Source organism: Carica papaya, chromosome 5 (assembly GCF_054855325.1).
Source record: "Carica papaya isolate Zhongbai chromosome 5, ASM5485532v1, whole genome shotgun sequence".
NCBI classification, from domain to species: domain Eukaryota; kingdom Viridiplantae; phylum Streptophyta; class Magnoliopsida; order Brassicales; family Caricaceae; genus Carica; species Carica papaya.
Window position 1 is genome coordinate 13,970,353 of NC_142313.1, and position 16,911 is coordinate 13,987,263.

Consider the following 16,911-nt stretch of genomic DNA (forward strand, 5'->3'; position numbering starts at 1 on the left):
GGCAATCTAACGTGTTCTCTAATGTACCTGGCTCATCATTAATTACATTACATGTTTCCATGAAAAATTACATTACATGAAATAAAATACTCTTCACTTTCAATATCATAAAGGTTTCATCCCTTCTTCCCATATGGATATCCCATTAAAACACATTTTCTACTTCTTTCACTAAATTTATCTCTATCACGCATTATTCGGAACCTTTCCAAAAATTTTTAGATGCTCATATTGAGGCACCTTTCCAAACAATATCTCATATGGAGTTTTTCCATCGAGAAGTGAAGATGGAGTCCTCTTTATCAGCAAAACCTACAGTCAGCATACATTCACCCTAAAATCAAATGGGTAACTCAACCTGAAACCTTAATGCGCTTGCTACATTCAATATATGTCTATGTTTTCTCTTTACCCACCCATTTTGTTGAGGCGTTCCAACATAAGAAGTTTGCAAAATCCATTGTGTCTCAAAATAAGATCTCAAGTATGTAAATTCACTTCTATTATCGCTACGTAAAACTCTAATTTGTTTTTTAAATTATCGTTCAATCATAGTACAAAAATTTTTAGTTGTCTATCTTACTTGTTTCTTTTCAAGAAACAAATAAATTCAAACAACACATGAGAAGTCATCCATAATTGTCATAAATAAACTGCACCACATGATGTAGGTTTTTTATAAGGACCTCACAAATCACAATGAATCAAAGAGAAACAAACATCAGCTTTATTATCACTTCGAGAAAAAAATCTTTTTCGTTCGTTTAGTGCGATAACAAATACCACAAAATTCATGTTCACTTCCACTATTACTAATTCTACTTCAACTTTAGGAACATAAGACAATATTAGCTTAGAAGGATGTCCAAACCTGTGATGCCACAATTCTTTCTCATTTATTTAATTAACTTTATTTGCCCACACTGGTGCTATTGATCTAAAATGATAGACCCTACGACACTGCTCACCTACTCTAATTAGAGTCTTCAAAGTTTGGTCCTGTATCACACATAATTTATCAGTGAAGGTGACAATGTAGTTTAATTCTTATAATAATTTTACAACAGATATAAGAGTGCAATTCATATTTGGTATGAATAGAACATGATTCACATATATATCATTTCTTAAGCACAATCTTCCTTCCTTGAAAGCTACTGTATTTTTTTATTCGGAAGTCCTACCGGACATGGCACGATCTCCCGAACATCAGATAATAGGTTCATATCTCCTATCATATGTTGTGAGGCTCCTGAGATAAAAATCCATTCATTTGAATTTGTCTTACTAGAAAGTTGTTCAATTTTACTTGCTTTACTTGTATTCAGCATATCAAGTAACTTCGCCCATTAATCTCTGCCCAACCATGGAAACCCGTTGCTTTCATTAGCCATTGTTGCTTTTATTTTTTTTTCACAAATAGAACATTGCTTTGATACCATGTCAATTTTGAGGAGAAAATTTCCTATCTTTCTCATATAGATGAATACATACACACACACACACACACACACACGAGTTAGAGCCTATTACTATGAAATCTCCTTAATTTTGTCCCCTAATATCTCCTTAATTTGGTACAATCAGATCTCCTTAATTCTGTTCCCTAAGACTTCTTTAATTCTATATAATAATATCTCCTTAATTCTGCACAATTAGATCTCCTTAATTATATATCCTAATATTTATAGATTAACAAAAATGTACAAAAGCCTTATTTGCCTTTGTCATCCTGCACGATGGGTTTAAAAAAAGATGCAACCATCAATGACGATACTTTTAAGCAAAAAAACTTGTAGTTGGATGATCGGAGATGGTGATAGAGGATGGGTTTCAAAGGTTGTCATATTGAAGTGTGAAATTTTTGTTTGTAGGGCATAAATGTAGCCCTTTCTATATGGTTCCACTTGGATGCCATGTAGATAACATGTGACATCCATGTGGAATATAGTAAATAATATTATCACTAAGAACCATTGCATTAACTTGACCTGCTAGTCCTTTTAGATTGAATCCTGCACATGTTTGGATACCTTAGGCCTATAAAAGTTACTAGTAAGGCCCCAATGAACCTGACACTAGAAGATACATAGCAAGACTGCAACTATAATACAATCCCAAACAATAATTAGTAAAGACAATAGAATAATTATAACCAACCTTGATAACATTCGAAATTCCAATAAAAACCCACAGCTCCTCACTGATTACGGAACCAACCTCAGCATCAAAATTAATCACTTGAACATAGTAACTAGTATGGTACAATCCTAAATCTATGCAGTACCATCCTTACAGGCTGAATTAAGCTTTTCAAAGCAAGAAGGAAGAGCAATCCCCTAGATATCCCAATCACAATAGAGATTCCACAATCAAGTAATGACTTGAAAAGGCTAATGAAAAGTAAGAAAGAAAACATCAATGAACGGTAAAACTTCACAACATTATTTCTATAAATGCTCAATCTCTTTTATTCGAGACAAAAGATCCAATGAATCAATTTAAGGTCACTTAACAAGGAACATGAAGTTATATCCAGTTCTTTTGATCTACTTACATATTTCTATAAGTCAGCAAGACAAGCTATACAATACAAGGAAACAATTAGGCATAAGGAAATACCTTTTTGTGCCCTTTAAGTGTGGCCAATAATGCAAATGCTTTACCATGGAACCATGAGTCAAGAAAATGGCATTTTTCACCCTTCAAGCTATTAACTTTAGCCTAACAAAGGGTAAAGATAAAAGATGTAGAAATAGACAAGAAGATAAACTTCAAATTTGTAGAAGATTTTTAAATGCAAGGATGAAGATAAACCTATAGAACTTCAGTGGGAAGTTAAGACTGTATGAATTTTGGAAGATTTTTCGAGTGGAGAAGCTGATCTAAATTGTTACTCTTGTGTATAAAAGGAGAGAAGTAGAGCCAGAATAGACATAAGTTGAGAGGTGAAGAAACCAAAAAAGAAAGAGAGTTTAGTGTAAAAGAGAGAGAAGAAAGGAGGAGGAGAAAAAAGAAGAAAGAGAAAAGAGAAGGGCTGTATATAGACATATATATACACAAGAGTGGTAGTAATAACAAAAGTTATGCCAGTTGGGAAATTAAAATGTGATTAAGAGAAAATACATAGAAAAACTGTTGGAAGTATTCAAAAGTTGGTAGATATCAGTATCCATCACTATGTAAGTAAAGAAGTTAATGCACAAGACTTGTGAAAGAAATTAGGGACTTTGTATGAGAGGAAAAGTGCTCAAGATAAAGTTTTTATTATCAAAAAGTTAGTTAACCTGAAGTTGCGAGATGGGTGGTCAATAGTGAAAAAATCGAGTGAGTTCCAAGAGATGGCAAATCAATTGAATATTATGAAATTAACTCTAAATGATAAAATATAGGACTTCTTACTTTTGAGTTTGTTGCCAGACAGTTGGGAGACTTTGGTGGTGTCTCTTAGTAACTCTACTCCAAAAGTGTTTTACCTTTATCCTTGGTAAAGAATAGTCTCTATAATGAGGAGACTAGACGGAAGGATATGAGAATTGATACCTCATAGACCCTTGTCATAGAGAGCAGGGGTAGAAGTAAAAGTAGAGATCCTAAAGAATGAAATAAAGAGAAATTTAATTGTCATCATTGCAGCAAGGAAGGGCATATGAAAAGAAACTGCAGAATCTGGAAAAAGAAACAGAATAATCAAAGAAAGGTAGATGATCAAAATACCACAACAATTATAACTAATGATTAAGAATTAGTTGTACTTTCTTTTATTTTAGACCTTGATCATATTACTGATCTTGATACTGAGTGAGTTATTGATTCAATAGCATCTTACCATGCTACATGATGGTTACCGAATCTATGAATAATAAATTCCTATTTTTCAATAATACTAAATTGTAGTAGTGGTAAACAAAGTCGGTTCCTCAAGGAATCGAGAATTGCTTTTCTTTTTTCGTGACTAGTTTAAACAGAACTAAAATGAAGGTGGTTTCTTCTTTTGAATGGAAAATATGACGATAAATAGTTAGTCTCAATAGATTTATACTTAAAGAAATAAAATCGTTGAAAACAATTGTAGATCAATCAATTATGCAAGCATTTTAAGTCAATGAAATAACTATGCTCCAATCATGCAATTTATCAATGATGCAAAAATTAATTTTATTTAAAACACAACAAATCAGTTCTAGTTATTGGAAACTATCTGACAACCAATCCTTTCTTAGTGATAAACTAGTCAAGAAACATTCACTAACTAGTTCTCATTGATCAAACAATCATGGGAACATCATTAGAATTTAATTTGTCAATGACCTTAAAATCCAAAAAAATCTGATTTAGATTGTCATATTCATCTGCTGAACAGGTCAACCCATTTTTCTGTTCTCTTAGTTCAAAATTAATCGCCACTAGATATTGTTTTAACTTAAATAATTACAGATTTAAGCTGCGTTAACTAGTTGTATGCTATTGTGTTACACGTCCAATGAGCCTTATTCAAATGATTATTAGCGATAAATATGTATATACGCAGAGAAGTAAACAAATACTTATGTTCAAATAAAATTAAACTCAACTCAATTTGATCTCACAATACAGATTGGAGTTTCACTAAGTCAATTAACCAGGAAAGAAGAAGTGTCTAGTCATTCATGATGATTTTACATCACAAAGTTTTTTTTTAAAATAATGCGAAGAGGAAGAAAAAAAGTGTAAAAATTTTAAAGATGTTGATGCCTGCAGCATGAGGAAGAAGATGATCTCTATTTTCTATCAAAGGCCCCTTTTATAACCTAAAAAGATTAGGGTTTCCTTTTGGGATTCCTCATAATGATTTCGACACTTAGCTTGCTCTCCAAAATCATCTTCCCCTTAATTTTTGGTTGCCAATCTCAATTGTGACAAGATTTTCTCTTTTAAATCTCAAGAGCGCACCTTTTTTCAAGTTAGCAACTATATGTGATTTAAGCCTTTGCCAAGGCTTGGTTGAGTGTGAATTATGCATCCCTCTTGCTACCTTGGTGCTAGCTATGCCTAAGGGATTATTGTGCTTCCTCTTTTTATTGAAACGTAAGCCTTGGCCGAGGTTTACTTGAGGGAACCTGCAAGTTGTAATCTCGCTGATATCTTGGCCTTATTCGAGGCTTGAGTGCATAGAAACCAAGGTCTACTGCTGCTTGTTCGGATTAAGAATTGGGCAAGGCTTATTCATGCTATGATAGCTTGTTCATAAATTCTTCCCTTTTTATGCTGCTTTTCCTGATTTTATTCCCATCTTCTATTCCGCATCAAACGAATGGAATAACTCAATTTGAATAGCAATCATTCTAATTAAGCATTTAAAACGGACAATGAAGATGATGTTTTACGCACTACCACTACACCCAAGAGGGATGTCTTTACCATGTACAAAGCAGAAAATTTTAGTATAATGAAGATGATTAATACCAGTTATGCATATATTGTGGGTATTGGTAAGATTTATGTACAAACAGATGTTAGTTGCAAGTTAATTTTGAAAAATGCATGACATGTACCTGATTTGCACCTGAATATGATTTTTACTCATGCTTTAGATCTAGATAGTTATTACAACTCATTTGGTAGTAGAAAATAAAAACTCACCAAAGGTTAATTGTGGTTACTAGGGGTAGATTGTGCCACACACTCTACAAGACTTAAGTGAAGACAATTAGAGATACTTTAAATGCAGTAGAAAAATATGTTTTGCCAGATTTGTACCACAAGAGGTTAGCTCATATGAGTGAGAAAGGGTTATAGATTCTGGCAAAGAAGCTCTCATTTCCTTTACAAAAGGTACGCCTTGTGATGCTTATTTATATGGTAAACAACACATAATTTCTTTTAATAATTCTTCTAAAAGGAAAATAAATGTACTCGAGTTAGTCTGTAATGATGTATTTGGTCCCATTGATGTGGAATAAATAAGTGGTTGTAGATATTTTATTACCTTTATTGATGATACTTCACGAAAGGTTTGGGAGTTTGTTTTAAAAAGAAAAGATCAAGTTCTATAATACTTTAAACAGTTCCATGTTATGGTAGAAAGAGAAAGGGAAATTTTTTTAAAGTGTTTTCACAGTGATAATGGAAGTGAATACACTTCAAAAAATTTTGACAATTACTATTTACAACATCGAATCAGACATGAGAAGGTTGTTCCAAGTACTCCTCAACATAACGATGTTGCTGAAAGAACAAACTGAATCATTCTAAAGAAAGTAAGATGCTTGCTAAAAATGACTAATCTGCCAAAGTCAATTTGGGGTGAAACACTTTACATCGCCTGCTATCTAATTAATCGCTATCCATTGGTTGCTTTGGATTTTAATATTCCTGATAGAATATGGCTTGAGAAGGATGTTACCTACTCTGACTTGAAAGTATTCGGGTGCAAGACATTCGTGCATATGCCTAAATAGTAAAGAAAAAAGCTAGATGAGTAGACTATTCCATTTATTCTTCTGGGCTATGGAGATATAGAGTATGGGTACAAGTTATGAGATCTAGTAAAAAAGAAAGTTATCAGGTCCAAAGATGTAATCTTTGATGAACATGAGACCTTATTAGATTTTGAGATATTAGAGAAGACTAGAAGAAGTGAAAAAATTCTTCTTCTTGCACTGATTCCTCTTTCAATAAAAATGTCATAATGAAGGAGATAAAAGTGATAATGTGTTAGCACCAGTAGATGTAAATGATGATGTTGAGCAGGTGGAACAACTCCCTCCACCTCAGATTATAGAAGAACCTCATATTAGAAGGTCAAGTAGAACACATCATTACAAGAAGTGCATAATCACAAAGAAAAAGCTCAGTGGATAAATGCAATACAACATAAAATGAGTTCTTTAAAAAAGATTCACACTAATATGGTTAACATGATGACTAAGGTAGTGACCTGTCACAAGCTTGAGTTCTATAATAAGATGGTGGGATTGAGCGGCAATTGAATAATAGATGTGTGGATACCTCCCATGAGTTAGAGGGAGAGATTTTTAAGTTCAGCCTATTAAAGGATAAAGATAAAAGATGCATAAATATACAAGAAGATAAACTTTATGTTTCTAGAAGATTTTCAAATGCGGGATGAAGATAAACCCACAGGATTTTAGTGGGAAGATAAGATAAGATTGCATGATTTTTGGAAGATTTTTCGAGCAAAAAAGCTGATTTAAACTGTTACTCTCGTTTATAAAAGGAGAGGAGCACAGCCAGAATATGCATAAACTGAGAGGTGAAGAAACTAGAAAAAAGAAAGAAAGAGAGTTTGGCATAAGAGAGAGAAGAAATGAGGAAGAGAGAAGGAGAAGGAAAGAGAAAAGAGAAGGATTTTATTTATATATACATATACATACACAAGAATGGCGGCACCAACAAAAGTTGGGTGCTCTCTTTCTCTCTTATTAGTGACATCATTAATGATGTCATCAATTTTGTCCTTTTTCCATTAAAGTTTAATTGAACTTTGTCTACCTCTCTCCTTAAGAAAGGTCCTTTTTTTTTGTTATGGATTTAATTCTTGGTGTATTATCTTGTATTTGCTTCAGTTGATAGTGGATTTGATTCAAAGTTTGACCCATAGTTTTTTCTTTAGACTAAAGGGTTTTCCACACAAAATCTTGTGCCTATTTTATTTTGTAGTTATTATCTGTTTATTATTTTTACTTAATTGTACATTAATTTGGATTAGTATTATTATCATTAGTTCCTATGCATTAAATTAAGATAGCCTTAATTTATACAATTAATTATATCATTGTTCAGGACCCAACACAGGCATTTTCCAGAGACCTAGAATTTACAAACCTTTCCTTGAGTCTTTGAAGCATTACTATCAAATAATTCACCATCTCTAGTACCTGAAGCTACTAGATTCCTTTTATCACAATTCAACACTTTTCTTATTTAGTTCTCAAATAAGACATGAAATTGCTCTGGAGTCCAAACTATTGAGTTCCTAGGACCATTATAGGGGTTGTTCTTTGGTCGATACTTGGGCAAGACTTCTTCTAGTACCAACTTGTGTAGAAGCCCCACTATTAACTAACTTTCCAATTGTATCTTTAATGCATCTTTCCATCTTGGTGTCCATACTATAGAGAAAGATAAGAAAAAATGAGATGTCAAACTGAACACAAGAACCATTCTTTCCTAAATGTGACATTCCTCACAAGAACACATAAAATCAAAAAGCTATATCAACAATCCATCCGACATCCACTCTAAAAAAACATACTCTTTTCTTTTTATACTAGGAATGCAAACTGATGCAAAACGTACGATCAACAATGTGATCATTTTGTTTATGTATTCTATGGAGTGATGTGAAGATATATATATATATATAAATATAATCGACTTGTTTTATATATATATACTTTATATATATATTCCATTGAGTGATATATATATTTATATATATATTACCTAATTTTTTAATAATAATTTACGAATGAAAAACACATCTAATGACACTCGAATATTTAACTTTTTAAAATAAGTTGCATCATATAACTCAAATGTCAAATATATTTAAGAATTGTTTGAAATTGAGATAGGTGACCTAGTGAAAAATTATCAATATTGGGTAAGCTCGGAAAATACGGGGGATGCTATAAACAATTTTTTTTATTAATTTGAACAAATTAAGGTAAGTTTAAATTAAAATTATCACTAGTTCAACTGTCACATCAGGTGACACATAACAACATATGTAGAAAAGATGGTTAACAAATTTATATCACATGTCAATTTTGATAACATGTGGTATACATATTAACTGTGTTAAATGCCAAAAATAATGAGAGACTATATCTAATAATTTTTTAAAGTATAAGAACTAAATTAGCACAAAATTAAGATTGAGATCAATGATTATTTAAAAACAAATCTTAAATTGTAATGTTTTAAATTTTTAACTTGGTGAAGTATCAATTTTCTTAAAGTTAAATAATATTAATTTAAGAATTTTCAAATTTAGCATCCAAACGTGTTCGTTGGTCATAATTAATAAAACATAATTGAATTGAACACATATATATATATATATATAATTGATTTGTTTCATATATATATATATATAAATTCCATTGAGTGACATACAGATGTATATATTAATTAATTTTTTAATAATAATATGTGAATGAGAAACATACCTCAAAACACTTGAATCTTTAACTTCTCAAAAAAAAGTTAATCAACTCAACTCAAATGTCAAATATATTTAAGAATTGTTGGAATCGAGATGGGTGACTCAATGAAAGAGCATCAATATTGGGTAAGCTCCGGAAATATAGCGATTCCATAAACAATTTTTTTATTAATTTGAATAGATTAAAGCAGGTTTAAATTAAAATTGTCAAACGATACTGACAACTTATGTAAGAAAAATGTTTAATAAATTTTTATTACATGTCAATTTTGGTAACAAGTTAAAAATATATTAATAATGCCAAGAACAATGAGAGACTAAATTTAATAATTTTTTAATGTATAAAAACTAAATTAGCACAAAATTAATATTGAGCTCAACGGTTACTTAAAAGAAATCTTGAATTGTAATTTTTTTTAACTTGGTTAAGTTTCAATTTTCTTAAAGTTTAATAATATTAATTTAATAATTTTCCAATTTAGCATCCAAACGTGTTCCTTGGTCATAATTAATAAAACTTTATTGAATTATATTTATATATACGATCATGACTTCAACTCACCCACTACTAGTCTGCCTCATTTATTTGTCTTTCTAAACAATTAAAAATAATAGCTCCGAGTAAAATCATGAGGATGGGTTTGTTCTTGTTGGCGATCACCATGTCTCTCTGTGGATTCTCTCTTGGTGCTATTCATAAGGTCGGTGACTCCGCGGGGTGGACTCCCGCCGCCGATTACCAAAAATGGGCTACCTCCAACACCTTCCATGTCGGGGATACTCTAGGTATATATATTACAATACTTGTATGTACATATGTAGATGGTAAGTTATAATGATGGTTTTGTGTATAAAACAGTGAAGTTTTGAGTACAATAAACAACTTCACAATGTGAAACAAGTTAGAATGGAAGATTTCAAGTCATGCAATGCGGTGTCTCCAATAGCTATGCGAAGGGATCCAATTCGATTAGTTTGAGAAGCTGCAGTGATTACTACTTCTTCTGTAATTTTTCAAATCACTGTTAAACTGAACAGAAAGTTCATGTTAAAATTTAAAGTTTAGTATATTCAACTTTGTTAATGTAATTTTTCAATAAACAAAATCATAATCAATTACGTCAATAAAATTAGCTACTTCCATGTTATTAAAAATTATCACTTTAAACTTTTAATTTTTGAACTTTATAATTATTAGAATTAAAAGAAAGAAAAAGGAATTGTTAATGTGATGTTACATGTGGTATTTGACTTGGACAGAGGATGATATTGACATTTTTTTGACTAAGAATCTCAATATATTTCTATAATATATGTTTCTGTAATATATATATATTTTTTGTTAAACTAGCTTCTAAAAATGGTTTGATAAGAAAATAAGTTAAATCAAATATTCACGTAATAAATAATAAATTTTTAGTTAAGATACTAGTTACATAATGGGTCCGATTGCCCAGGTGCTTAAAATCCCTCTGGTAATCACGCAACAAGTCGGTCTACCTGATGCAGGCCAGAACTTCGTCGAAATCCTCATATTTGGTTGGCCCAAACTAAGCCCACAATTCTTCTTTGAACGCTGTCTAACTAATTTCATGGTCCTCTTCACAGTAGGTCTTTCTCAACCATTGCCACTAGTAGTTGGCTTCCCCCTTTAGGTGGAATGAAGCTAGGGCTACTCAATACTTTGTGGCCATTGCTTGGAAGTCAAAGAATTGGCCGACATAGTTGAGCCACTCGGTGGGATCCTCGATGACAAAGGATGGAAACTCGAGTCAGGTTATTTTAGAGTAGAAGAGCGGTCTCTCTTTATCTCTTTTGGGCCCTTTTTCGCGAACGGGTCACGTCATATTTGGGTGGCTCATATGGTTATTGCTGGAGCCCTCCTGGTTAGAAACAATGGTGTCATTAGGCTATTTGAGAGTCTCTTCAATCAGACGAATCTTGTCGGCCATTCCAATTTTCATCCGGCTAAAGCTGTCTTGCAATTTGTCGAAGCTTGTTTCCAAGTTCTCAATACGTTCTTTGTTGGAGACCATTTTGAGCTAGCTCTGATATCAATGATAGGTCCTAGTAAGGATAGAATTTGTGTTATGAAAGTTTTTTCTGCTTAAGGTGAGAAAAAGACCAATTTTAGTAATTAAATTTTAAAGTTTTATTCATGAACTGTAGTTGCTTAAATATAAAAACTTGGAACTAATTGGTCCTACTTATAAGAACATGATAAAATTCCTACGTCTATGAACGTGATAAGATAAACATAAAATGGAAACTTTAGGAAGTGTGAGGCTTGGCCGAGTCTGTTGATATGTATGTTCCCTTTCTTCCCTTGATCTACAACATTTAGTTTAGTCCATATATTTTGGGTTTCTTATTGGGATCCCTATGCTCTTCGGATCTTATCACCCCACTATAAAATGACTTTCCAATTGTATCTTTGCTGCCTCTTGCCATCTTGGTGTCCGTACTATATAGAAAAATAAAAATATGAGATGTTAAACTGAACCCAAGAACTGTTCTTTCCTAAATGTGATGTTCCTCAACAATCCATCCAACATCCACTCAAGAAAACATAAGCCTTTCTTTTTACACTGGGAATGCAAACAGAATTGACGCAAAACCCAGAATCAACAATTTGATCACTTTTTTTTTTATATATATTTCATTAGTGATATATAGATAAATCAATTTACATACATATATATATATATATATAAACTAACTTTTCTAATAATAATATGCCAATAAAAAACACACCTCATGACACTTGAATCTTTAACTTCTTAAAAAAAGTTACACCACTGAAATCAAATGTCAAATACATTTAAGAATTGTTTGAAATTGATATGGGTGATCTAGTGAAAGATCATCAATATTGGGTAAGCACGAAAAATATGGGGATGCTATAAACAATTTTTTTATTAATTGGAATAGATTAAGGTGAGTTTAAATTAAAATTATCACCACTTCAACTGTCACGTCAGACAACACGTGACAACTTATGTAGAAAGAATATTTAATAAATTTATATCATGTATCAATTTTAGTAACATGTTATATTTATATTAATAGTGTTAAATGCCAGAAACAATGAAAAAGTATATTCAATAATTTTTTAAAATATAAAAACTAAATTAGCATAAAATTAAAATTGAGATCAACGATTATTTTAAAAAAAATCTTAACTTGTAATGTTTCAAAATTTTAACTTGGTAAAGTATCAATTTGCCTAAAGTTAAATAATATTAATTTAAGAATTTTCCAATTGAGCATCCAAACTTGTTCCTTGATCATACATATATATATAATACATTTGTTTAATATATACTCTATATACTACAATGAGGGATGTATAGATATATATTTATGTATATATATTAATTAATTTTTTAATATTAATCTGCGAATGAAAAACACACCTCATGACACTTTGAATCTTTAATTTTTTCACAAAAAAAATTACACCATTCAAGTCAAATGTTGAATATATTTAAGAATGGTTTGAAATCAAGACGAGTGACTCGAGAAAGATGTCACAGATCATAACTTATTTTATAAAGTAATGACTGAAACATATTTATTTAAATAACATAAACTTGAATTAAGTAAAATAACTTAACTTTATTAATCATAACAGAGTCGCAAAAGTGTTACATTTCTTAAACGTAAAATATAAAAATATATACGAGACTCTAAATTTTCTTACTTACATTACTAAAGAAAAGTACGAAATAGTAACCTTAATCTCAAAATTTAATTTCAAAATTTTCTGTGTATCTCAAAATTTTAATGGCTCACTCTGCAGCGGTATCTTTGGTATATGGAGGGTGATGGGGGGTGAGATAAATTATTCTAATAAGCTATATTATGAAATCAAAATATAGTACCTGCATTATATAGTTTTTTTATAAATAATAAAACATATATCATATAATATTTCTGAATCAGATATACGAATTAGAAGACAAATGCACAAATCAGAAAACAGATTTACAATTACTTCATTGTATCCTTCATCACTATTATGGAGTGTTAATCATTTATCATATATTATGCATATGCACACATACTTATCACTAGTTTTCTATATATCCGAACATGGAATGATATACATGAGTACCTTGAAACATTGCTACCCTCCAAATATGGAACGGTTAGTGCACACATATTAGACTGTTTTTCCATACACCCGAACAAGAAATGGTTATGTATAGGTACTCACTTATCACTTCACCAATACACCCGAACACGGAATAGTTATGTACGACTATATTAAAATCTAGCATAATACAGGTGTTTTCAGAATAACTTCTTACCATAATGAGTGATGCACACATATCAAAATCACATTTTGAAAACAAAAGCGAAATAACACTTATATCAAAGTAAAACTTTAACAAATACTTATTTAGCATATACGAAAAATAATTCGAACACTTTCACATTTTTATACTGAAAATATATAAAATACTTCAAAATACGTTAGACAATTCGAACACATTTTTATGCTAAATACGAAAGACAATTCGAACATTTTCACATTTTTGTACTGAAAATACGTAAAATATCTCAAAATTACGTAGGCTATGAATCTATATATCTATTTATCTTAGATCTTTCCTAGTCGTAATCTTAATTCCGACAAATTTCTAGCTTTATTTATTACATTTTCCTCTAAAAAATTCAACAAAGTTTTGGGATGATTTTTGGTCATTTTTTGACTCAAAAATATCCAACACAATACTAAAAAACTAATAAAAAAAATTAAAGAGAAATCGAACTTCAAAACTTAAAAAAAACTTATCTTTCTAATGGTTTAGAATCTTCTTTTGACCATGAATCTTCCTCCTATTCTCTTACTCTTCCTTTATGTAACGGCCCCGAAAATTCAAAATGAAATGTATATTAAAAATATCAAATGCGGAAGCGAAGTCAAAAATTCGATTAACATCCCTTACACTAAAACCAAAAACGTGCTCACAATATAAAAGATCAAACTACCTAAAGGAGAAACTTGAAAGTAAAAGCTACGAATATGACTATGGAGTCTTTAGGCGTCCCCTTCGTCGTCCTCCTGCGGAACTGGCTCGGGAACAATGTCTTCCTGATCTGAAATAATTAAATAAGGAATGAGCTACACTAGCCCAGTAAAGACATCACGATATCTCACCGTCACGAAGGTAAAGGTGGGTAGAAAACACAAAAAGACCAATGGAGCATAATTTACAACAAATCCTTTTATCAATAATTAAACCTTTACCATTCATTTACCTCGGTGAAATTCATAAAAACAATATACGAAAGCAATAACATCATCATCATCATGAAATTATATATAAGCTGTATAACATATTACTTATCAAGCCTTTCGTAATTCAATCGTTACACAATATATTTTCCTCATTTACCAGCCCACTAGTATCCATGGGGATCCATAGGGGTCCCGCTGCCCGTTAACCCTTAACACTTGAAATCATATTCCAGGGCCGTCCCCATACCCCGTCCGGTATGGGCGCCAAACCATAGACCTCATTACCCCGTCCGGTATGAGGGTGAAATGGGCCGTCCCCATACCCCGTCCGGTATGGGCGCCAAAACACATAAGATCTCCATACCCCGTCCGGTATGGGAGACCACAATCCCGGTAGGGTTCCCTACGGACCCGGTCCGTCCACCATCTCCCAGGATATCTAGTCAGGCTGACCACATTATACAATTTCCATTTACATAATCTTTCATTCTCCTTTTCCCTCAGTCAGCATTATCAATCACATACAAACAAGCAAAATGATAATTTATGCCAAACAGACAACATACAACATCAATATCTCAGTCATTTAATCCATAATCAATAAAACAGTAAAATATGCACACGAAACTATAAAATGAAAACATCAAACCTCATGTTGCATTTAAAACTGTAAAACAGGCCAAATAACAGTTAACCGACAAACACACTAGACTCGGGCTCCATTAGTGACCTTAAGCAATTTCACACATTCGTTGATTCATAAAATACCGTTTTATCATTTATTGAACTTTAATACCGTGATAGGAAATAGGATGAGGGGTCCTTACACGTTTCGGGGTCCGAACACGGCTTCACAGTGCGCCTATAGGCTGTCCCTAATTTTCTCTAAATTTTTCCCAGGGAACTGAAACGCACTACTGGTACCTGCACGTGTTCCAAAAAATTCTAAATTAGGCCCAGGGCCCCTTTCGGCCAATATCGCATTTCCGGCACGGCGGCTCCGCCGTGCTCCGACGACGGTGCCGCCGCAAGCGGCGACGATTCGCCTCGGTTTGGCCGTTTTCAGCCGGAATTCGGCCACACTTGCATCGATCCTTGCGATTAAACAACTCTAGGGCCCTCGGGGGGCCAAAAAATTACGAAAAACTGAAGCTTACCGGCGGCGGTGCTCTCGGGTGCGGCGGCTCTCTGGTGAAGTTCGTGTTTTGGTGATTCGGCTCCGATCAATCTGTAGAGAAAAGAATGGTGATCACGGTGATATAAAAATTGCATTAAACGGAGGCCGGGAAGGGCCTCATCGGAGGCAAAAATCGAGGAGGGGCGCGGTGGCGTCGCTGGGCTTCGGCCGTTTGGCCGGGATTTTGGCTCCGATTTGGCTACAGGAAAAATCAACGTGGAAAAAAGAGTCGGGGGTATGAAATTTACCTCGATCGGCGGTCGAAAATCCCTCCGGTGCAGCGGCGGGTGGTGGCGGCCGGCTTCTGGTTTGTCTTCTCCGGCGAGGGCAGGCGGCTAGGGTTTTGTGGTCTGGTGTGGGGGTCTTATTTATACCCTTTTGCCTTTTGATCTCAGCCGTCCATTTTGATTTAATCTGGACCGTCCGTTTTTTATTGAATCTGGGCCATCCGATTGCACGTTTGATCTGGGCCGTCCGATCGCGCATACGCGAATCGCCAACGTGGCCCGTCCCGGATCGACGTGGTCTTGCCACGTGGCAGGTTCCGGTTGGCCGGGACTGCTGACTGGGTCTGCTGACGTGGCTGCTGACGTGGCCCCCCCCTTTTTTTTTTTTTTTTTTTTTCTTCTCTTCTTCTTCAATTTCCCAGGCGCTACACTTTACTTCCACGAATTTAGCAAATTTTTCCCAAGATTTTTATCTAAAACCTGATAATACTCCCAAAAATCACACACTTCATACTGCTTCTTTCTTCACCTCTATACTTCTCACTATTTTTCTCTTATCCGGAATGTCTCTTCTTCCATTATCTCATTCCTTAGTTATAGGAGTGGAGAGCCATGAGAGAAATATTGTCACTATTTCGTCATACTATTTCATATAAAAGTTGCAATCTTTTATCATGTCACTTTATGTAAAATATTACCACTTTTCATATGTCATTTCATCTAAAAAGTTACTTTTCATATGTTATTTGATTTAAAAAGTTATAACTTTTCACATATCTCATCATTTAAAAGTTGTCACTTTCTATTATGTTATTTTATTTGAAATTTACTACTTTTCACATGCTATTTCATTTAAAAGTTGTCACTTTTCGTTTTATCACTTTATCTAAAAGTTACAATTTTTCATTACACCATTTCATCTAAAAGGTTTTCACCTTTTTTATGTATCTTCGTGCTTATTCTAACTCCTTCATCTTTATCCATTATTTTTTTGTTTGACTCTAAACTATATTTTTAATCTTATTATATATTTTTAAATCCATATAAAGAATAAATTTAATATATCAAACATAAGATATTAACTCAA